The sequence below is a fragment of the Phragmites australis genome, chromosome 5 (genome assembly GCF_958298935.1).
Source record: "Phragmites australis chromosome 5, lpPhrAust1.1, whole genome shotgun sequence".
In the NCBI taxonomy this organism is placed as follows: Eukaryota; Viridiplantae; Streptophyta; class Magnoliopsida; order Poales; family Poaceae; genus Phragmites; species Phragmites australis.
Genome location: NC_084925.1, coordinates 14,763,150 through 14,786,020, shown reverse-complemented (window position 1 = coordinate 14,786,020; position 22,871 = coordinate 14,763,150). Strand labels below are relative to the sequence as shown.

Below are 22,871 nucleotides of genomic sequence, written 5' to 3'. Positions count from 1 at the left end.
TTGGAGATGATTAGCGCAACTTCTTCTACTGCTCTTGAGAGGACTTCCACAGGCTCAGGTACAAGAACCATCAAGGTTGCAACAAGTGACATTGGAAGCAAGCGATGGGCTACAATGCCTTTATGTCACCTTGAGTGATGTCCCCTGAGCTTGGAGCCACATGGCTGACAAGAAAATATCAATGAGAATATAGAAAAGAAGAAATATTTGAGCTACAAACGAGGTATGAAACTTACCTCGAGCATTTGATCTTGAACCTAAGGGAGGGTTTCACCCTCACCTTTAGGGTAGGAGTTCCCAAGTCGGTGGGTGAATTTATAGACTTGTAGTAGAGATCGTCGAAGCGATGTCCCTTGACTCTGGCCTTCCCTCTGGTGACTCCTGAATTGAAGACATTGGTGCTGGGGCTAGAGCATCCTCTACTTCACCTGAGACTTTTATCTGAGGCATGCTCGAGTCCTTTTGGATTTGCATTATCATTGAGGACCACTTGAGTCATTAAATCCTTTTTATAAGATGAGGATAGACTTCAAATGTGTGAGACTCAGGATTGAGGATTACCTCAAGCAGGTTTCCCCTGCTTGGAGTAGGGGATGGATCAAATATGATGAGTACAGGCACATCCCTGAGTCTTCCTCTATGATTCATGCCCTTTTCTAGGCTCAAGCCAAGGCTGGACAACATTAGGTTAAGGGAGACATATACTCGTTCTCCCCTAGCCACTGGTTCCCTAGTCAAAGGACCTTTTTGGGCCATCTCCCGAACCCGAGTCAATGCGGGGAAGAAGCTGCAATGACTAAAAAGGAGTTATGACTCAAAAGGTGAGGGAGAAAATTTGAGAAATGAAAGAACAATTACTCAAATTTCCATCACCCTTACTTCGGGTGGCAGATCACATAGGGCACTCGAGAAATCCTCTAGAATGTCTGCCAGGGCCTTGTCAAGGAGAAACTTCACTCTCCTCTTCACACCTGCCAAGTCAACACTGCAAAAAGATAAGTACACTTCAATTTTGCAAGTTTATATAGGAAAAGAACATAAATACAACAAATTTACCTTAGTCACTATCCCTAGTCACATGTTAGAATCCCTAGTGCATCCATGTTGGATGTACCCAAGACTTCAACGGACTAATGTAATGTTAGATGAAATCAAATGTCGCATTCCAGGCCGATGAACATCTGAAGTTGCTAGCTCACCTCCAGAAGATCTTGCTAGCAAGGACATGGATTCGCCCAGACGCTCCACTACTCGAGGTTGCCCAGAGCAGGGCATTCATAGTAGAACAACTGCTTGTGCCACCTCGACTACAATGACTTCATGAAGATATCAATGTATTTACTGGTGAGACCTTAGAGAAGGTTGAAACTGGTAGAACCCAGTACTCCACTAGCTAGAAAATGTTTCAACTGGTAGAGGTATCTATCGGAAGAGAGGCACAGTCAGCTTCACCCATGCAAAAGCTTCATAGAGATATGGTGATGGAGCTCGGGTTAAGGTTGACAATCTCAATGCCATAGAAGGAAATAATTTCCTTGAAGAAATCCGAGGCGGAGACATGAAAGCCACATTAGAAGAAGGCCTCGAACACCACGATTTCTCTTGTGTTCAGGCTCAGAAGTTGTTCCTCCTCCGCTGGCTTCCATGGGATCAAACTTCTAGGAGTGATCATCTCTTTCTTCTCCAACTTCCTGATGCAAGCATTTGACATCTCCGAGGTCACCCACAAGCTGCTAGATGATGCCATTTGAGATTTGGGGTGGAGGTTGAAGAATGGGAAAAAGTTTTCGCTCTAAGGCAAAGGGTTTGGGAATGCGAGAGTGGGATGAAGATAACATATGTATCATTTCCTATTTATAAGGGAAGGAGGTTTGGAAACTGTTTCATGATGAACATCAACATTATCGCTCTCGGTTAATGACATCATTGGTGTTTCAAATTTCAAAGCACTTTTTCAGACATCATGATTGGTTCAAGTCCCCTCAGGAATCATGCATATTTAATGCGATATTAAGTGAGGACATACAAAAAGAGAAGATGACATTTAAGCATCTGCGGTCAGAAGTAATTCTAGACTAGGTAAGCCTCTATGAGTAGAACTCTATTTGGTTGGAGGAACTCCTCGGCTAGAAAAGCTTGTATTCAGTCGGCGATAATTCCCGATTTGGAAGACCATTTCTTATCAAGGACTATTTTCGACTAAGCGAGTTCTAGTATGGTCATATTCTCAACAACATATAATCTAGTTGCCCTCTTCTAAGCATAGTTAAGGGGTCAGCTAATGAGGAATAAATAATTAGTAATTATATATATTTAATAGCAATTCGGTATATCCTTAGAACGGGTATCCATTGTATAAATATCGTTAACCCGATACGGTAGGTTTCATAACCACCATGACTTAAACAAGGTATATGTCGATATTCCACGTAGTTCTTTGTATTTTACATGAAAACCATTCTCAGATTAGGAAGGAGTTTTTCAGATTTTTAGAAGTAATACAATCTGGAAAGACTACACCTCGAAAATTTTGAGTATGGTATGTTTTTTTCTTGACCCAATTATAAAAGAAGGGGAGGCTAATGAGATTCCAGGCTAAACAATTGGAATCCAAATGAGAAGTCAGACAAACAATATAAAATAAGGCTATGTTTGTTTCTTGCTTTTGGTTCTGCTTTTGTTGCTGCCAGAAGCCAGAAGCTAAAACAAACGAAGTTTTAGAGAAGTGACTTATAGAGAAGCTAGAAGCCTACTTTTAAGAAAAATGAACTAAAGCTGAGAAGCTTGCTGAGAGTTGTTTTTCTGATAAGCTATGTGCTAAGAAACTAAAAATTTATTGTAAAAATCAATAACCTATTTCTAAAAGCAGCTTTTCAGATAAACCAAAAGTATAGCTTTTCAAAAAAAACCTAAAAGCAGAAACTCAAACAAAGAGATCCCAAGGCTAGTCAGATAGGAGTAGAAACAGCCCATTAAAATCCACAACAAAGTTGTATCATAACGAGATTCATCTGATAAATAGCTTTAGGATTTACAATACGAAAGAACTCGTTGAGTTCCTTATGATTAGATCTAGACACATCCTTATTATTATTATCTTTTTAAAATTAATTAAGATAAAGCATGGCATAAGATTATTGTCTTAAGAAGACATGAGCCTATATAAAATCTCATGTCCTCTACTTTTATACTCATAATTAATAACCATGTACCATTACTTTAAATAAATATTTACATAATTGACTTTACTAGCAAAAGCAAAATTGGGGTCAAAATTTCCCCTACTTGGATACACGTGCGTCAAAAAATACCCACTAGTCCTCCAGAAATATTAATTCACCCTAGAAAAAAAAATTAATCCTTAACAAAAAAACTCAGCCGTATACTTGGGCTACGGCCCACAAAAGCCATTTGTAGCAGAGCCTTCCTATGCATCGGTCATCTGACTTGGGCCTAAGGCCGGTCACATACCTGATAACCTCGGATTGGCCAATAGGTGCAGGTGGTGCGAGTTGGTAGGATGACTTTAAACTCATTTTTCTCTCAAATAAGGAGCCTGTTTTAAAAACCGTTACCACCGTCGTTCCGTTCGTGATTAATGAAACAAAACAAGAATTAATATGAATATTTTTTAAAAATTAAATTCAACAATTTGAATGTACTATTTTAACATTTTTGAAACACTATTTCAACAAACCGCATGCAAAATGTTAAATATGTTATTGAAAACCGCATACCTCCAGTTCCAGCCAACGGGGAGTCCAGTTGCCGGTGATGGTCTTGTGGATGGCGTGTGCGTGAGGTGTCGGCCACAACTGTGTGGGCGGCTACCTTGGCAACTGCTCTGTTGCGTGGTGAGTGGGGTGCGTGGAGTCACATGTGAAAAGCCTAGCCTGACTGGTTGTCTGGTGCCGACAACAGCAATGCCCAATGGCATCGTTCTCCTCCCTGAAGGTATTGTCATGGTGACTCTCTCCCCCAACACCCTTGTAGGACTCTCCGGGTGAAAACCCAGTCTGGCTTTGAGATGACGATAGTGTTCTTGCATATCACGTCCTCCTTAGAGGCGTCGCCTAGGAGGTCCATCTCCGATCCGTGGTGATCGCTGGTTGGGATGTAGCACTGGTCTCATCCGCGACGGCTTTCGCCACACCACCCCTCGATAGAGGCTTTGGAGTTGTCAATGGAGATGCAACTTCTTGCTATTTTTGCTTTGTGTTATGGTAGATAGCTGATACACTGAGAGGAATGTGGTGTGGTGGAGTCAGAGATACCGTATTAATAGGGCTCGACGGAACTCAGCAACGATGATACTAGGCATGGCTCCTTCTTATGGTGCTAGTGGTGGATCTGGACGTAGACGTGATGACATCAAGGTCGTGGATGTGGTTCTCTGTGAGAAGTCAGAGCTGTTTGTCGCTGGAGCAGCAAGCTCGGCAATGATGACCTGTTTTGGACTCTGTTTTTTTAGCTGTATTTTGAGGGGTGTACGAGCCGTGTTATTTTTTTTGTTCCATCACATGTTGTTTTGGGGTTTTAGGTGGTTTTTCCTCTAATTAAATGTGCAGTTATAAGGTTTTTGAGTCTAATTTTTCTTATAAACTGGATTAACTCTCTTATTCTAATATAAAATCCGCAGACCTCGTGCCGTTCTTTCAGAAATTTTATTTTGAAATATATCTCATAAATTGTTAAAATATATCTCACAGATTGTTACAGGACTTTTCAAAATGTTGAATTAGCTCTTCACAATTGCTAGATTAGGTTTCACAAATTGTTGGATTTGTTTCTTTAATGTTGAATTAGGTTTGACATATTGTTTAATTTGTCTTTTGAACTGTTCAGTGCGTGTAAAAGACCAAAAATTACAGACATAAATCACAAGGATTGAACTATACTTGGAATAAAAAAAACTCGAAAAGAAAAACAAAGAAAAAAATAGAAAACAGAAAACTAATTTCAGGGGCCCTAATGGGCTGACGGCCTTGTGTTTCGGCTCGGTCAGCCGGCCTATAGGATCTCCCTTTTGCAGCAGGGGATGGGACTCTTTCCCGTGCAAGGACGGCCATAACAGTCGACGCGGCGATCCTCGCCGTCGTCGTCGCCGTCCTCCTCCTGCTCCGCCTCGTCTCCCTCGCCTTCCGCCTGGTCTATGCGCGCGGCTACAGCGCCGTCTTCGCCCTCCGGAGCAACCACGCGAGGGAGTGCGCCGCCCTGGTCGCCGTCGCAAATGGCGGGCACGACGAGGGCGTATTCCGCGAGGAGCTGCGATCGGAGGTCGAGCAGCTCAAGCTCCAGCTCGCCCGGCTTGGTACGTCGGAGATTTGTTGCTCCATGTCCTGTTAGGGCTAATCCTGTCAGAGCATGCGCTGGTTTACCTGCGCTCTAGTCGTGTGATTGATTTAGCCTTCGGACTTCTTGCTTCGTATTGTATTCTACTTGCCCTATGAAGTTAATGGTATCTCTTGTATTTTTGCTTTTTATGCTGATAACTCTTGAATTATGCATGTAGAATCTCTCTGGGATAACAATCTGGAAGTGTTGGATGAGAAAGGTGATGCTTTGGAGCAGGAGCGATGGGGCAGTCTCTGCTCAATGAGCAAGAAAACATCAAGTTATGCACTATGCATCTGGTGACTTGGTTCGTTTCATATTACCATTTCAAATTTTCAATCGCAGGAGTTGGTTTGTTCGTCCAGCATTACTCTCTGTCCCAATTGCACAAATTGCATTACCAGTATAAATAAATATAAATGAATGAATATTATGTGTTTCTTCTATGGCTATAGCTCATACATATACCAGAGCAGAACCTATCATGCCAACCTCCAAGCTTGAACCTTGGTGAAGGTAGGTACAGATAATTGGATAAATAATAGGATGGTTCCATCATCTGAGAGATTAATTGAGGCGAAGTGGGTACAATGTGCTTAGCGATGTTGCTACAGCTTCAAGAAAGTATAATATGCTGTCCTTCCTGCTGCTGCCAAGTAGTGGGACAGTGAAGAGATGATATTGATGGGAATGTGGGACGGTGGGAGTTTTCCAAGTAAAATTTGGATGCTCCATCCATTGTGACGTATTGATTGGAAATTGGGCTTTTATGGTAGAGGAAATCGATAATGTGTCCGGACATGTACTAGCCCCATGCAAGGACCTGTCAGAAATAAAAATGTTACCTTCTTTGTTAGGTAAATTCGTGATGCTTCCAGTGCACGTTTAAGTAGTATGAAACCCTTGTCTGTCATCTATACTTTTTAATTTTTGAAGGGGTTCTGTGATCTGTACATAGTGTGGTCTCCGGTACCCTTACAATGCAATGTGAGTGTTATTTCCACAGTGTACTGAAATTCGTTGACTAGCAATGCACTCATCTTTTTAGCACATGCTTTTGTTTGGTCTAGTCCTTAAAACTTTGTTCAATTAATGGACCATGAAGTTGGATCTGATTTACCAAGCTTTCTATTGGTTCTGCTTATTACTATGTCATGTCTAGAATATAACTATCCTACTCCTTACATAGCATATGCCATTTGTATTCTCAAAAGAAAAACAAAGGTTTTTGCCTAGCATGTGATGATATTTTGTACCTTTTCGTCATGCAGGAATCATTATGCCGCTCATATTCTGATAACAGTATCAAGGCAATGGAAAATGAGGTGCCCTTCTCACTTAGAAAAGCATTGAATAGCTGTGTATATTTTTGGATTTTCCTACTGAAATAGGACTACTTAGTTTGGACAAACAACTACCAAGTGTTAGGAATATAGAGTCATTATCCTTTACGTATACATTATTAGAGTCCTTTTCCTGTACTCAATATCATTGAATACAAGTTGGTATTCTTAACATGATATTAGAGCTAGATTTTCTTTTGGGGCGCCACAACTCATCCCAATCTAGCCCACCTGCCTGTCGGTTTCTCTCCCTGCTGCCTTCTCTCTCTACTGCATGTCGGCTTCTTCCTCTCGCCGGCCGGCTTCCCACCCAATTCGTCAATCTCGTCAGTCGATGTCTTGTGAAGATCGACTGGTGCAACTTGGAGTATTCTTCTTCGCTGAATTCACTCTGCTCTTTCCCTTCAGTTGCACCGTCGCCAGGGCCTCTCAGAGTTGACACTGCCTTGCGCTCCCACTATCAGGGCTTCGCCAAGCTTCGGTGCTGTCGTGGGATCTCGCATTTCGGGGCTATGTCTAGCCTCGCCATTGCTCGTCGTTTCTTCCTCCATCAAGTTGCGTCGCCAAGGGACCTATCTGCCTGCCACTAGCCGGGGCTCTCCCCGTTACCCCTAGCTGAATCCATCGCCCCATCCACAGTGCGTCACCAAATCCAATCTGGCGCTGCCCCAATTTTGATCGTCGCCAAGATCCGCTGCCGGGGTGTCTTCTGCGACGGATCATGGATCCTGCAGGCTGTCGTCGCAGCTCATCTTGCCACCGCCGCTAGGTCATCCTCTTCGCCGTCATGAGGCCCATCGTCGTTGAGCGGCTCATCATCTGAATCAACTCCAAGGGGATTCATCGCACGCCATTGAGCACACTGCCACTGACTTCTTCTCTTCGCCGGCTAGTTGTCTCTTGCTCTGCCCGCCCGATTCCGTTGCTCCCCTGCTGGATTGGGCTCGTTGAGCCGTTCCCTTGCCCGGGCTCGCTGTCCTATGTCTTCGGTCTTCTCTCACCGCTGCTCCACCACCGCCCGATTAGACGACCACGATCTGAGGCCGCATATCCGCCAGGGGACCTCGATCTGCACAAGCTATGGTCGATTGTTCTCCATTGTTGCCCTGCTCTGTGTTGCCATCGGTTCGTCATCACCTTGTAGCTATCGCCGCATCTCTTTGCCATACAACTGCTATGGGTTGCCTTTGGCGATGGTTGGGCTTCTGATGCTTGGGCTTAGTCTTGCTAGTTCATTGGACTTTGGTATGGGTGTTGGTATCCTCGGTGCCTACTACTGCTTGCTTCATTTTCTTCTAGCTTTAGTCTTTGTTTTCTGTTGCATCCACCCAAGTCTCAGCCTCTTTTAGTTCATCTATGACGTGAGTCCACATTCTTTCGTCAATCAGTTTATTTCTTTGTGGTTAGCTAAATTTTGTCTTTGTTTAGCTAATCTTTTCCCATCATTATTGATGCAACAGTGCCATCTAGGTTTTTCTGTAGCTTTGGTGACAATTTCATTTGTTGTCTTGCTACTCGTCATTACTTTGTTTACAATTCTTGATCCAGGGCATTCTTTTGTTATCTTAGTGTTTCCGTAGCTATAGTGGCAATTTCGTTTGTCGTCTTGCTACTCGTCATCGTTTTGTTGCGATTCTTGACCAACATCATTTGTTGTCATCATCACGACTCTACTCATGTGCTTTGTTTTGCACTTCTTCGGTTTGATTCGACAAGGTTACCAATGCTCCATTCTAAGTCAGCTTTGAAGAGACAGATTTTGGATGTATTAGTTGTCCACTCTTTCAAATGCAACGTTATTGCATATATCTTGCATTTGTGGAGGGGTGTTAGGGATATAGAGTCCTTACCCTTTACGTATATGTTATTAGTGTCATTTTTCTATATTGTCCCATGTACTCTATATATTGTCCCATTTGGGCTATCATTGAATACAAATTGCTATTCCTAACACCTAAGAAGTCAAAAAAAAAAATTGTCTTCTGCACATCTTCCCAAATGGCACGCATAGTTTCTGAATATATCACCTGAAATATTCAAAATATTAGTTGTGAAAACTCTGTTTGTCTTGTCTAGAGGATCAAAACACTTCAATCTTCTCATATGCCTTATAATGCTGAACACTTTTGATATTTTTGTATGATATGCATTGCCACTATTTAGAATGTTGTTTGATTTTCATTTTCTTCATTGATACAACTTTGTGTAGGTCACCATGCTACAGTTATGAATGTCTAATTTTTCATCGGTGTTATTTACAAAACCTGCAAACACATTACACGAGTACGGGTGGAGTACTGGTGGTGTCTATATTTTTCTGGTGTCAGTGGGCTTTCGTTGCAATAGCTTGCTTAGTTTCGTATATTTGTTTTTGCACCTGTCTTATATTTCCCTGTTATGTCTGGCAAAGCAAATATTATTTCAGTTGAACATTCTCCTCTTGTATTAAACTATTGGTGCTTGTTATTTATGTGCTATTGGGCTTCCTTTCTGAAAGCTATTTTAGCAGTTCATCTCATTGAATTATCATTTATGAAATAGGTTCAAGTTCTAAAGGATGGATCAAGAAAGATGAACTCTGATATTTACAATGTATGGTCATTGGCAAAGAATACAACAGAAAAGGTTGAAGCTATGCATTCAGATATTAAGAAGGTACCTTTCTCTACTAGGTTATTTTAGTTTTTGGTTGTCTTAAGTAATTCATAAGTCGCATGACCTTTTTTTTTCTGCTATTTCTTTTTGTGTAAGTTTTATGAATATTTTTGTCTGATAGTACAATTTAAAATTTGAATTATACAAACTAGTTAACATGGGGGCAAATAGGGTTCAGTAAATGTTTCCCCTGAATACAAATTACAAACATATCACCATGAAGCGATCTCAAAAAATAACCAACAAATGGAACTCAAGATCAAGGACTAAAATTCTAATTGATTAAATTTATTAACGAAAAGGGGCACAAAATTTCACCAAACAATTGCATATAAATTAGGTTAAATTTATTAAAGAAAAAGGGCACAAAATTTCATGAAACAATTGCATATACATTAGGGTTTCTCTGTTTGTACATTTATCACCATAAGAGCGCCAGCTTCATATGTCACTGCAAACGAGAGAAATAGCTCTTCTCTATTTTGCTAATCTGACACGGGTAAACAGGCTTGATTGAAACCAAATTACCAATTTGACTTGCCACCAAAAGGTTAATAAGGTAAAATTGTACCACTGAGGCATTTTATTGAGCATGTGTGAGCCAACTCTCTGGATTGTACTTGTCAGTGACCAGTTGGCCACATTCATGCGCCATCCGCCACCAACCTCTATGATAGTCACACGGTAGTGCGAGCGCAGTGGTTGTGGGGTAGAGCATGAAGTCACCATCCTGCTTCTTCTTGTCGCAATGGCTACCACGGGATCGTCGTGGCTACCGGTCATGATGAATAGGAGATAAGGGTATTTTAGGCACTATTGAAAATTGGTGTCGGTCGTAATAAATACTAGCAAAGTGTTCATACGTTACAACAAAAATATAAACATTGGATGCGGTAACATCAAGCATAAACTCAAGGTACAGAGATATGGATACGTCTTGAGAACGTCGCCAAACGAGTATGTCGGGAGCGATGCCGTAGTTTGATTTCAGATAGGATTCAAAAAAGGAGGAGATTATCAACTAATTTTTCTCTTAATTTCTTCATTTATTTTTATTAGTAAAACGGGTCCCATATCTATAGTCAAGAACGAGGCGGGGATGCTCAAGGATGAGGTCGAATGGAAAAGGTGGGTAAATTGTTTGAATTTTAGGGGTTTTTATTATATGAGGAGAGAGCACGGGAAGTGATGACGCGGGAACTAACTCGTGTTTTATATAGTAGAGAAATTCTTTCCCTCTTGTCCAATAGCATGCAAGCAATTAGCTAGATTGAGGTGGCAGTTAACCGATTGCACACCTTTACATGGCAAATGCACAGTCGCTCCTTTTCCTAGAACCAATACAACATATTTTTCTTGAAGGTGCTTTTATTAGGAGAAAATCGGACTGGGAAACATAACAACGTGTATTCCACCGTAATGTAAGGAACTTGCTTGGTGTGAACAACTGTCGAAGAGGCTAAGGAATTGCCTCGTGCATGTTGTACCTCAAGACCCATTAGCCTTCAAAACTTTGAAGAACCTAAAGAAAATTACGGCCTTCAGAGCTATCTTCATAATACTAGCCTTCAAAACTCCATACACGTAAATTTTAATACAACCTTGACATTTATTATTGATATGTTCTACCATTTGTTGAAAATATTAATCTTATTTCTAGTATCTTCATTCACACCACTCTAGAAAGGCCATCATGGCACAATCAAGGATTTCAAGCTTTATTTGTTCTCTTTACATAAAAACAATGGAAAAGTTATTGTAGATGTAAACATTTATGTTTGTTTATACTAGTGTATAGTTGCTTCATAGCTTCTTTGTCAAGTTGAGCTTTGCTTTGCAACTTTCATGACGAATTTCATGGTCGTGTCATGTTTGGGATAGTAAATATAGGCATGCATGGCATAAGCACCGAAGCCTAAGGGCTCCCCGACAAGCAGTCTAAGGACTCCTCAAGGCCAAAGTCCAAGGACTCGCCATCGAAACCGGACCAAAGTTTAAGGACTCCTTGTGGTTAGAGTCCAATATGCTTCGTCCACCTCGCAAGAAAGACAAGGATCCGGTAGCGAACCGACATGGAACCAAAACAAAATCGGGTGGTCTACCTCCGCGTCGAGGTTCGTCTTCCATAGATCAAGCTACACTTCGACATTAGACTCTCCGCGTCGAGGTTCGGACTCCGCGGATCGAGGCTCTCTTCGACGTTAGACTCACGTCGAGATTTAGCCTCCGCATATCGAGCTCCTTCCGGCTTCGTTGACTCTGACTCTGTTCAGCTTTGTCGACCATGGAGTACGACTCTGCTTGGTCCTCATCGGCACTAGGATATGCTTGAGGGAGTACAACTCCCTCAGCTTAGTCAAGCGTCGCTGCCACTACTGGATAGCGGGCGATTTTATGCCGTCGGCTCCGTCGATGCCCTCGGACCCGTCGACCACTCTGCCTCCATCGATGACTTTGCCTCGAACAGGTTTTATCAGCACCGGAGTGTGACTGGGGTAGTATGACTCCCTCGACTTCGTAATTTAGGGGGGGGGGAGGGGGCATGAGCAGCCTGTTCTCTAGCATCGGTTAAAGAGGGAGTACAACATACCCTATGACATTATTTGAATTTAACAGCTACTGTTGAACGAGCGCGTATGTTGGCTCCAGCCTTTTGGCTCACCACGTCTTTAGCACTTTGGACTTCGAGCAGATTTACAATTGCAACATTGTCGGTCCACGAGACTTCATCCACGACTTCGACAACGCCAGGGCTCGTCGACACTGGGGTAGGCCGGAGGGAGTCAAACTTCGGATTTCATCGTTGTGGATCTCCTTCGACTACGATGAGCTTCGTCAACCAGGGAGTACGCATGAGGGAGTACACCCATGAGAGTACGACTCCCTTGGTTTTGTTGGGCATCGCCGTAGCTCTTCATCTACGACTTCGTCGAGTCTCGCCACCACGGCTCCCTGTCAACTTCGTCAGGCTGAGGGACTTTGTAAATAGGTTCAGCTCACCTTCGACTCCAACACGCTTCGTCAAGTACTTCTGAAGGCGCCAAGTACACCCGGGGGTATGACGCCTTCGACTCTGGCAAGCTTAGCCAAATACTCTGCGGGGCTTCATCAACATCGACTCCACTCGGCTTCGTCGCCAACAGAGCGTGCCGGAGGGAGTACGGCTCCTTCATTTTCGTCGACTTTGACTTTGCTCGGCTCCTTCGACACGGGAGTATGACTCCCTTGGCTTCGTCGACTCCAACTCCGCTCAGCTTCGGCAGGCTCTGCCGCCACAGACTCCGCCGAGCCACGAGACTCCATCGACAACTTTGATCTTGCTAGGCCTTGTTGACTCTGAGGTATGTCAGGGGGAGTATGAATCCCTTGGCTTTCTTGGGCACTGCCACCACTCTCTGCCTACGACTTCATCAAATATCGTCGTTGTGGTTCTACATCTTCGGCCTTGCAACAGCCGCAAAACTTCGAGAGCCCAGTAAGCTCATTCCAGCCATCCACTTTCTCATTTCACCCATGTTGTGGTTTTTTACCCTAAAGTTATTGGGTTTTCTGATCATATCATGATCATTATGTAGGTTCAAATTATAACTGATGAATGAGGGAAGATGAACTCTAATATTAACAGAATATGATCATTCGCAAAGGATACAGAGAAAAGGTTTGAAGATCTATATTCAGATATCAAAAAGGTATGCTTATTTAGATTACCATTTGTCTTCATTATCTTAAATGTTTCGCAGGTGGTATAAATTTTTACGGCACGTTTTATGTTTTTTCATTTGATTTATCAGATTGTTTTACTGTACATTTTGAATTTGGAATATATTTTAAGACTTAGTAGACCAGCTTTCTATAAATAGTCAAGCAATTTTAAGATATGTCAGTCTTACATTTTCAGTTTGCATCCGCTCTAATCCATTTGTTTTTGTTTGAAAAAAAAGAAAAAGAGATATAGAATTCATATTTAGATGTTAGGAACATATGTGATTGGAACCATATTTATTTTGATGAGGGAGTTTGCCTTGGTTGTAATAAGCAATTTTGTTTGCAACTTTCATAACGAAATTGAAGTTACAATAAAATTGTTTGATGGGGGAGTTTGCCTTGTTTGTACTAGAATGTTCCAAATGCGTATAGAAATGTGGGAGATACCACAAGGTAAATAATCACATGTGGAATTCTGTAATAATACACCAAAAAGGTTTTTTATTATTTTTTTAGAAGGATAGCAACTGGAACATAAAACTGGGTTGGAGCAGGACTTTGTGATGATTCCCCACACCGAAACATTCACAGATATCAAATTTTACAATTCTTTTCTTGTTTTAGCACCATTGACACTAACAAGTTATGTACAGGGCTTCAAGCAGACTAAGAGAAAAGTGTCCTTCTGGAGAGATTGATAGTGCTGTGGACCTGATGTACCAGTGAGATTGGGCACTTCGGCACTTGCCATGGAGGGGTCTGAATGACAGAGCTTTAGCTTAATTTTTTGAGCTGATCATTCATAACTCTAGAAAATTTTGAAGTTGAAGCTATGGGCGGTTAGAGAGTTTTTTTGGAGACATCTTGTTCTTATTTTAGATTAAAAATAAATATTTAAATCATATTATTTTATTTTATAAACTTTAAATCCTGTATAAATTTTGAACCCGATGTTCTACCAAACAGAGTCATAATGTTCTAGGCATCCGAATGTTTTTTTTAACCGAAGCAAGAGGGGTGGCTCCTACTGTAATTTTTTATTAAAAAAGAGTTTATATACAAGCAAAAGGAAAAATAATTACTAGTTATAGACTATTCATCCAATTTTTTTAAATATATTTATAAAAATATCTATGGATAATAAAGAGAAAACTGCCCTGAACTTATGTCCAACAAAGGAAGGAAAGAACAGGCATCTGGATGTGTCTATAATGGTCCACTGGGTATTGTAGCGCAGATTAGTAGTTGCTTTGCCGCACATCGATCTTACTTTATGTGCTTCTGTACATACTTTTATCTACGTTGTTATTGTAAGGTTGCTGAGACATTGTGGACAGCATTACGATGCATGCTGGCCCCTGACCTGACTTGCTACCTGTTTCCAAGATGTCATGCAATGTATCTCTGTTATATAAAAATACTAGTTGTTTTTTGTGTCACGTTTTTTTATTTTTCTCTCATCTAATATAAAAATCTCTAAAATTTAAAAAATCTACTTAGTTTTATCATCAACTCTTGCCCTTCAGCTTTCCTATCTTATTACTGGTTACGAATGAAAACAAATAAATTAGAAAGAAAATTAGCATATAATTTTTTTTTTTGGATCTCATCTTAAATTAAACTACAGGATCGTTTTTAAAGTATTTATTCATTAGTAGTCTCATGCGCATTCATAACTTCATATTCAAAATATCTTCATATTAAATAGTCACTGCGTTTAATGTTCGTGTTTTAGTTACATAATATAGGTACTTAGCGAGTATATATGTAAATGTTGAGCATGTGGTGTTGCTACCAGTGTGACTCACGGTCCTTCCTTCCCTAGTTGTGCTCTGGAGCCCTAGCTTTCAGAAGTATAATTTGTACTGGAATCATGGGAGCAGGATGGATGGATGCATGAAGCATGGAGGCTTATTGAACAGAGCGAGTATCCATTACTTTTCAGAAGAATCGCGCCCACGAGAACTGCTTAGAATGTGTCAAAGGCGTGACACTGGTCACTGAGCTTTGATGGTCGAAACCATGAGCACATAATGTCGCCACCTTGGACTTGGCTGCTCTGCCTGTGTGACTGAAGCGTCCAGAAAAGCATGGCCACGTGTAAGAGTTCAAAGGCACATTCTTCGTTCTGCAGATTTATTAGTATCAGAGAATGTTGACCGAAACATACCAGCCAGAAAACCTGAGCGCAAGGAGGCCTTTTCTTCCCCGACAGAAGCTGCATGAGCACAGGGTGACCAGAGGATCTCGACACGCTTCTCTGAAAACGAGGTAACTGACAGTGTCAAACCAGCACATACGTAAGGCCGTGCTACAGTACTGTGTAAAGTACTGTAGCACTAGAAATTACACTTCATCAGCTACCTCATCTCGTGCTACAGGCCAGACAGTGAGTCACACTGGTAGCAACACCACAGTGGGCCCGGCAGCAGAAAAACGCGTCGGGTACTGTAGCAATACTGTTTACAGAGGCTGACAGCGGGTTTGAAGAGAGAAAAAAGAGGAGTAGAAGGTAAGAAGTGGAGTAGCTCCTGGAGATGAAAAATAAGGGATGCTGTAATAGTGATAGAGAATGCTGTAATAGTATTTTTGACGATAAAAATTTAAAGTAGCTGCGGGAGATGGTCTAACAAGCGAATGATACTCTTCCGATTTTAAATATACGATGTTTTGACTAAAATCTAATTAAATTTTTAAAATTTTGATTGTCAATAGTTTCTAAAAAAATTATTTTAGAAGTCTAAAAATATAATAGTATAAAAGTATTTTTCAAGATAAATCTACACATATAATTTTTATGTTTTCAAAGACACATTCTTCGTTACATGGTGAAGCTGAACGAGCTCACCGCTTGATGATGTCTAACGATCACAGGCATGGACTTTCCACTGAGCCACCTCCGTGTTGCTCACCGTGTCACTACCCCTCCTTCTAACAGTGGTGCCAAGCTTGACTGCCACCATGACCCCGAGGAAAGCCCGCTGTAGTCAGATCCGATCTCCACAACCTTAATTTGGCACGTGCAAGGCCGAGGAGTGAAGAGGTAGTGGTACAGGGATGGCACAATCTTCTCGATGTAGGATCATCGAACATCCTGGGCAAATCATAGGTGTACACCGTTACCATTGCGTCTCTTTAATCCGTAGAAGGTACAATGTGGAACTCGCTAAATTCGTAAACGTTCATCCGTTGCTATTGTAGGTACTTGCACCTCTTTAGATTGGTTGAATCACAACTCAAATATAACTATTAAACCTCAATTCTCAATAGAAAAACAAATATGATCTTGATTGGAATGTCATATTTCCTTCTATATTGGTTACGTCTAATCATAAGAATAATAGACATAATACCCTTATCATAGGAATAGTTTGTAGCTAAAATATATTCATAATGTCTAGTCTAAATGGTGAATCTAAATTGACATCAAACTTTCTTATTTTTCAATCTCTATGTTTGGGATAACTTGAATCCATGAAGAATTTGAAAAGAAGTCTTTTAAACCAATGAAAACTCATGGTATATGTGGATATCATCTAGAAGTGCCTGGTAAACCACTGGCTCTCCATGTTCAGCTATGTTCTCACGCCACAGTGACAGCACCTGCATTTTCCAATGAAATACTATCTCTCTTAGTAGGAAAGAAGATTTGATATCTTTCCAAATATCAACAACTTCATAAATTCGATGGATAGAACTGCAGTGAATACTGATTGAAAACGATGGTAACTCTCCCCGTGGGTTGACCTCCTCTCTAGTCCGAAAGGTGAATAGTGAATAGACATGGCATATCCTCGTCAGGTAGGAATGCCAGAGAGCACAGTAAGCCATAGTAGGGTAAAAATAGAAAAAGAGATAGCATATCTCAATGTATTTATAAAAAAGATAATATATCAGCATATTTATGAATCTAGTATCGTATTTGGTACCTCAAATTTCGAAAAACGTGAGCCCGAAATATATTCGGCACGCGAGGTGTCGAATATGGGTAACAGTGTTGTATTCGGTACCTCAGGTGCCAAATACGGCCATGCTTTTGGCGCACATGCTGTTGTCCCTGTTTTCGGCACTCGGTCAAATCGTGTCATGTCACTGTCACTTTTTATCTCTCCACTCTTTGCTATAAATGAGAGATGATGCGCATATAGAAGCTGCAGCGCGAGAGGAGAGCAGATACGCAAAGGAGGAGAGGAGAGGAGAAGCAGTAGCACAGCGTGTGAAGAGGATAGGAGAAGCAGCGTGAGGTGAGAAGTAGCAACAGCACGAGGAGAGAAGAATCAACCCGAGACGAGGAGCAGCAGCAGCGAGAGATACAATAAGTACTTAAATTATGTTTTTAATTAGTACTTGCAGCAATAATAGTAATTAGAATGTTTAACCCGGAAATTACATTTGTTCAATTATTTGCTTAGTTTGATTATATGGATCTGATTATTTGCTTAGGTAGTGTAATAGTAATTAGCATGAATTTGTATAATAGTAATTAGCATGTTGTTGTGTAATAGTAATTATTTTTTTAGGTTAGAAGATTGTATAATAGTAATTAGCGTGAAATTGATTAGTCAAAAAAACTCGGGTTGGACAGAAATATTTGATTCAAATCACAATGCATCGATAAATTGTCAAATAGAATTTTTTTAATGAATAGTGGTGTGCGTCAATTTAATTAGTTTTTTAATGCAATCCATTGAAATAGTGATACACACATGAACTCCTAGCCTTAGTTAAATAAAAAAAGCAGCTATGAAATAAAATAGAAGAATATTTTTAGTGTCTTGTACTCACCGTAGACTTCATTACTCCTCTCAGCTCACTCAGCACAAAAAAATCTATGAATAGGTTAATAGTGCAGTGTTAATTTATAATGAGATTGAATATTTGCTCAATGTAACTTTCATATTAATTTAAATAATATTTTAATTCAATATTGAATATTAATTATTTCATTTTTATTCAATGATGATGATTTAATTAGCATTGTTAATTACTTACGTATTTAGCATGTGTATCATGCAAACATATAAGTAGTAATTTTATTAGATATACTTTTGTTTACCAGATATAGTATGACTTTCCATATTTATTATGAAGAACATCCCACAGTTTTGCATAGAAGGCTCGTAACAATTCAGAACTACCAGCACATAGAGAGTTCGGTTGAGGTACCTAATAACCTAGATGACCTAAAATCACATGTTATGAGCCTTTTACGTGTAAACCAGCAATCACATACTGTTGTCCTAGAGGGTGTGCGGCCACAGGTTGTTCCAAATAGCTCGATCGTTGTCCATATGTTGTTCGAGATGACAAAAAACAACGTATGGATTTTGTACTCACACAAGGCATTAGAGGAGAACTTTGATATAGGGGTGTACATAAACATAGTATCATGACTAGTGCATAGTGATGCAGTGAGTACCGTGGAAGGATCAGGCCAGCAGGTGATACATGAAGAGGATGGAGGGCATGTCGGGGAGGGTAGTTCCGGTAGAGATGGAGCTAGAGTGGACCATTCTAATGTAGATGCAGGATGCATGGATGATGAAGTCGGTGATAGCGGGGATGAAGAAGATGCTAACAATGACGACCCGGTGCCGGTGATCCAGTACTTTCATGGTGCTGGTTTGCTGGATTTGTGCCGTCGTTGAGTATAACACCATATCTAACTGGGGATATTAGAATAGGGACATCCAGGTCGAGCAACAATTTCGTAACATGGGGAAGGTCGTCCACTTTATTAGCAACTATGCTGTAATGACAAGAAGGGACCACAAGTGTGCCCGATCTAACCCTACGGAGTATGAGGTCAAGTGTTTCAAACACTCGATTTGTCCTTACTTCGTACGAGCACATAAGCCGAAATATTAAAACTATTTTGTGATCAGTAGACACACCTCACATACATGCAGCGAAGAGGCTATTAGGAATGTGAGCCACGCCGTTGATACGAGGTTCGTAGCCCAACTCCTCATCACCCTTATTGGCACGAACATTTGTTTGTCACCAAAATCCATTATGAAGGAAGTGCAGACTAAAACGGGTATGCTGATCAATTACCACACCGCGTGGCAAGCGAAGCAGAAGGCATTGAAGATGCTATTTGGAAGCTTCGAGAAGTCTTACAACTATGCTCCGAGGCTACAGCAGAAGATTGTCATGACAAATCCAGGGACTCAATGGGCTATGGCAGATGAGCCGATCAAGCTAGAGGATGAGTCATACAGCACCATTGATCGATACCTCATTAGGTTATTCTGGTCCTTTGGACAATGCACCGAAGCTTTCAGACATTGCAGGCCAGTTCTATGCATGGATGCCACATTTCTGAGCGGCAAGTATCATGGTACCCTTATGAGAGTGATGGCGACGGATGCAAATAATTAGATCATTCCTCTCCCCTTTGCAATGGTTGAGAGTGAGAACAATGATACCTGGCTGTGGTTCCTCACTTTGTTGAGGACACATGTTATGGGCAATAGGGAACGGGTTTGCATCATCTCTGGTCGCAACAAGGGCCTTCTGCATGCGTTGGACGTGCTATATGATATCTCAAACTACTTCATTGCATAGCCTGATGTGGAGAGAAGGAGGTGCATGCGCCACTTGGGAGCGAACCTATACACAAGGTACCGCAGCAAGTCTCTTGTAAAGAGATTCAAAGGTTTATGTCTGCAGAACCAGCAGGCGAAGTTCAATGAGATATGGAGAGAGTTAAATGAGACCACTCGTAAGATGATGGCAGATCAACAAGAACAGGAGGACCATCTGCGAACGTAAATGGTTGGGGGACAAATTATCATTAGCCATTCACGTGCTACGTTTAGCTAGTGGATAGCGAGGAAGCCGGCGAAGAGTTGGACCCTAATCCATGACACTCATGGTGCCAGATTAGCACTTAGAATTTAAATGATCATATTGAACTCTATTTTATGCAAATAGGCCTTCTAAATTTTTTTGTATCCCATGTTAGGTATACCATCATGACAACGAACATAGCGGAGGCGTTCAACAATGTCCTAAAGGGAGTACGGGGCCTCCCGTTGTGTGCCATCATTAAGCTCGCATTCTATAGAATGGCGGACTACTTTCGAGACTATGGTAATGCTGTTATGAATTGCAGCACACGATTCACACCTAAGGTGGAGGCAACCTTATCCATAAGGAGGAACAAGGCACACTTTCATCGGACGAGGATCTACGACATGACCAACAATGACTTTAAGGTCATGTGCCACCATAGGTATGCTTCAAGGTATAGCACATGAGACACCATATAGCAATGTCAATTTGGCCCTCACGAGGCGAAGTGCACATGCAATAAGCCAAAACTGCACCATATCCCGTACTCGCCTGTCTTAGCCGCTTGCAGGGACATGGGCAGCAATGATGGATCACAGTATGTAGTACTATACTTCATGATAGATGCATTGAGGAGCACGTGGCTGCCAAAGATGCGGTCCTTCAATATCGGAAGTAGCTACAAAGCGATCGAGGGGCCTATGTGGGTACCGTATCCCCAAGCATGATGCACGAATCCTGGAAGGCCTAGATCCATGAGGCTGCAAGGTGACATGGATGAAGCAGATGCTGTTGATGGCCTATGCAAGTGCAAACTTTGCAAACAACCTGGCCATGACAAGAGTACATGCCCGACCTGGTAGTAAACTATCATGCACTATCATACTGTAGTGTTTTAGAGTTGTTGCATTTTATCTAACCATGAAGTTTGTTTTTTGCCTATTTATTGAACCATGAATCTTGTAACATATTCTAATTTGTTATTCACATACTTATTGAACCATGAAGAGTGTAGTATATTCTTTTTTGTTATTTACATATGTGTTGAACCATGAAGCTTGTAATATTCATATTTGTTGTTCACCTACTTATTGAACCATGTAGCTTGAAATCATTGACATGGCTTATGCTGGTCTTCCCAAGCTTTTTCAACAGCGGTATGACAAGAACTATAGAGGATGGATGATTTTCACATGACAGTAGGTACCACGATTATATGTGCTTTTTAATAGCTAACATAATGTGCTACTAACACAGTACATGTATTGGATACCTTTTACAGTTAGTTCCGTTGCGAGCCAGGAGTGTCCACACGATTAAGGAGTTGGACCCTCGATTCCATGAGCCACTCGCACAGGTAGGATTACTACCTTTCGCTCTCATGATGGCCGGAGCTCCCATGGCGGGTGGTGGCAGGGCACCTCTCTCGCCAATTGAGGAACCACTGCTCACAGGTTTCGTCGATCGGTGGCATCCTAAGATGCACACGTTCCACTTTCCTTTTGGCGAGATGACCATAACATTGAGGGACGTGGCCATGCTAACTGGGCTGCCAATCAGGGGCACCCCGTTAGTAGTTTCACGACCAGCGAAGGGACAGTGCAAGGGTTACATTGAGGGTAGGTAATTATTTTTTATGTATTGCACTTCAAATATTGTAGTGCTATTCAAGATTCATTGACCATCTGCATTTTGTAGGTTTGGTGTGCCATTTGACAAGAAGGATGCCAGCCTCTCCATGTCCTGGATTCATGGGCTACCACAGTTTAGTCCATGCCCACCGGATGCGGACAAGGCTACAGTAGTACAACACTATGAGGTGTACTTGTACGTCCTGCTGGGAGGTATCAAGTTCTGCAACATGACAGGCGATTATGTCATTCCCCATATTGTATGGTTAGCGAGTTAGCTCGCTTCACATCCTTATGAGCCGATATCTTATAGTTGGGGATCTGCTGTGCTGGCTACCACCTACAGAGGATTGTGTGATGTAACCCAGCGATCAACGAAGAAAGGATCTATAATAGGCTACCTACACCACTTACATCTATGGAGCTGAGAGTACCTCCCGGTTTGTCAGCCTTAGGTGTTCAAGAGCTATTATCCAGTCCCCATCTCCGATGGCATTGCAAATGACATGAGGCCTACGATGGGGTATCGATGGATGCATGCTAGGCTGGATGGAGTCAGCAACAAGACCATGGTACCTACTCCTGGGTGATCAATGATTTGGACGTCCTTAGCGCAGATCTCATGGAGTGGGATCCATGGCGTATGGCATGAGTGGCTGAAATTACGATTGGTGGGCTCATCACATCATGTTGTTGGTGTGACTCAGGCTTATGTATGATTAAATGCTTCTTGTTGTACATGAATAACGTGAAAGTATACTCTTCTGAGCATGTATAGAGACAGTTCGAGTACCAACAGGTGGTGCCAGTACCTCCCCCACGAGACACCGGTCGGGCGCATGAGTAAGTGTGTTATTGTAGGTAGCATTAGTTCCCAAGGTGATCAATATTAATATATTATAACTGTGTATGTCACGTACAGGAGGAACGCATAGGGGGGCGAAGGCATGCGGGACTGGGCATCCATGAATGCCGAGCACATACAGAGGTGGACAGAGTCAGCCACGGTGAATGTCGTTGTTCCTACTGGACAATATGACGATGGCACCTATTAGGAGTACCTTTCGTGGTACTGTCCGTGCACGTGTGCCACCTTACTCAGCGAACTTGTCGAGCTGGGCCCCAGACTGTTCCCCGAGAATCGTGCCCGCCTTCTTCATGTTGTGGTAGGCAATGCGGTACTTATAACGATTTTAATTGGTTAAACCTCCGTATTACTAATATGTCCCTTATCTCATACAGACCGAAGAGGGAGCAAGCTTGCGCGGAACCAAGCAAGTCATCAACGTGGAGGGATCGGAACCCTCCCCGGGAGTACATGAGGACGAGAGGGTCCTGCTTCTTGTCTGTTGTACATGGTCTAGGTGGTTGTGACCCGCGTTGGAGGGGGTATGACGTACCAGCA

General features: G+C 41.8%; 1 pseudogene; it reads left to right on the top strand.

Annotated features, from left to right (window-relative positions):
- The window catches only part of LOC133917838 (uncharacterized), a 69,467-nt pseudogene extending 54,998 nt beyond the window's left edge, over window positions 1–14,469 (top strand).
- The last annotated feature ends 8,402 nt before the right edge of the window (window positions 14,470–22,871 follow it).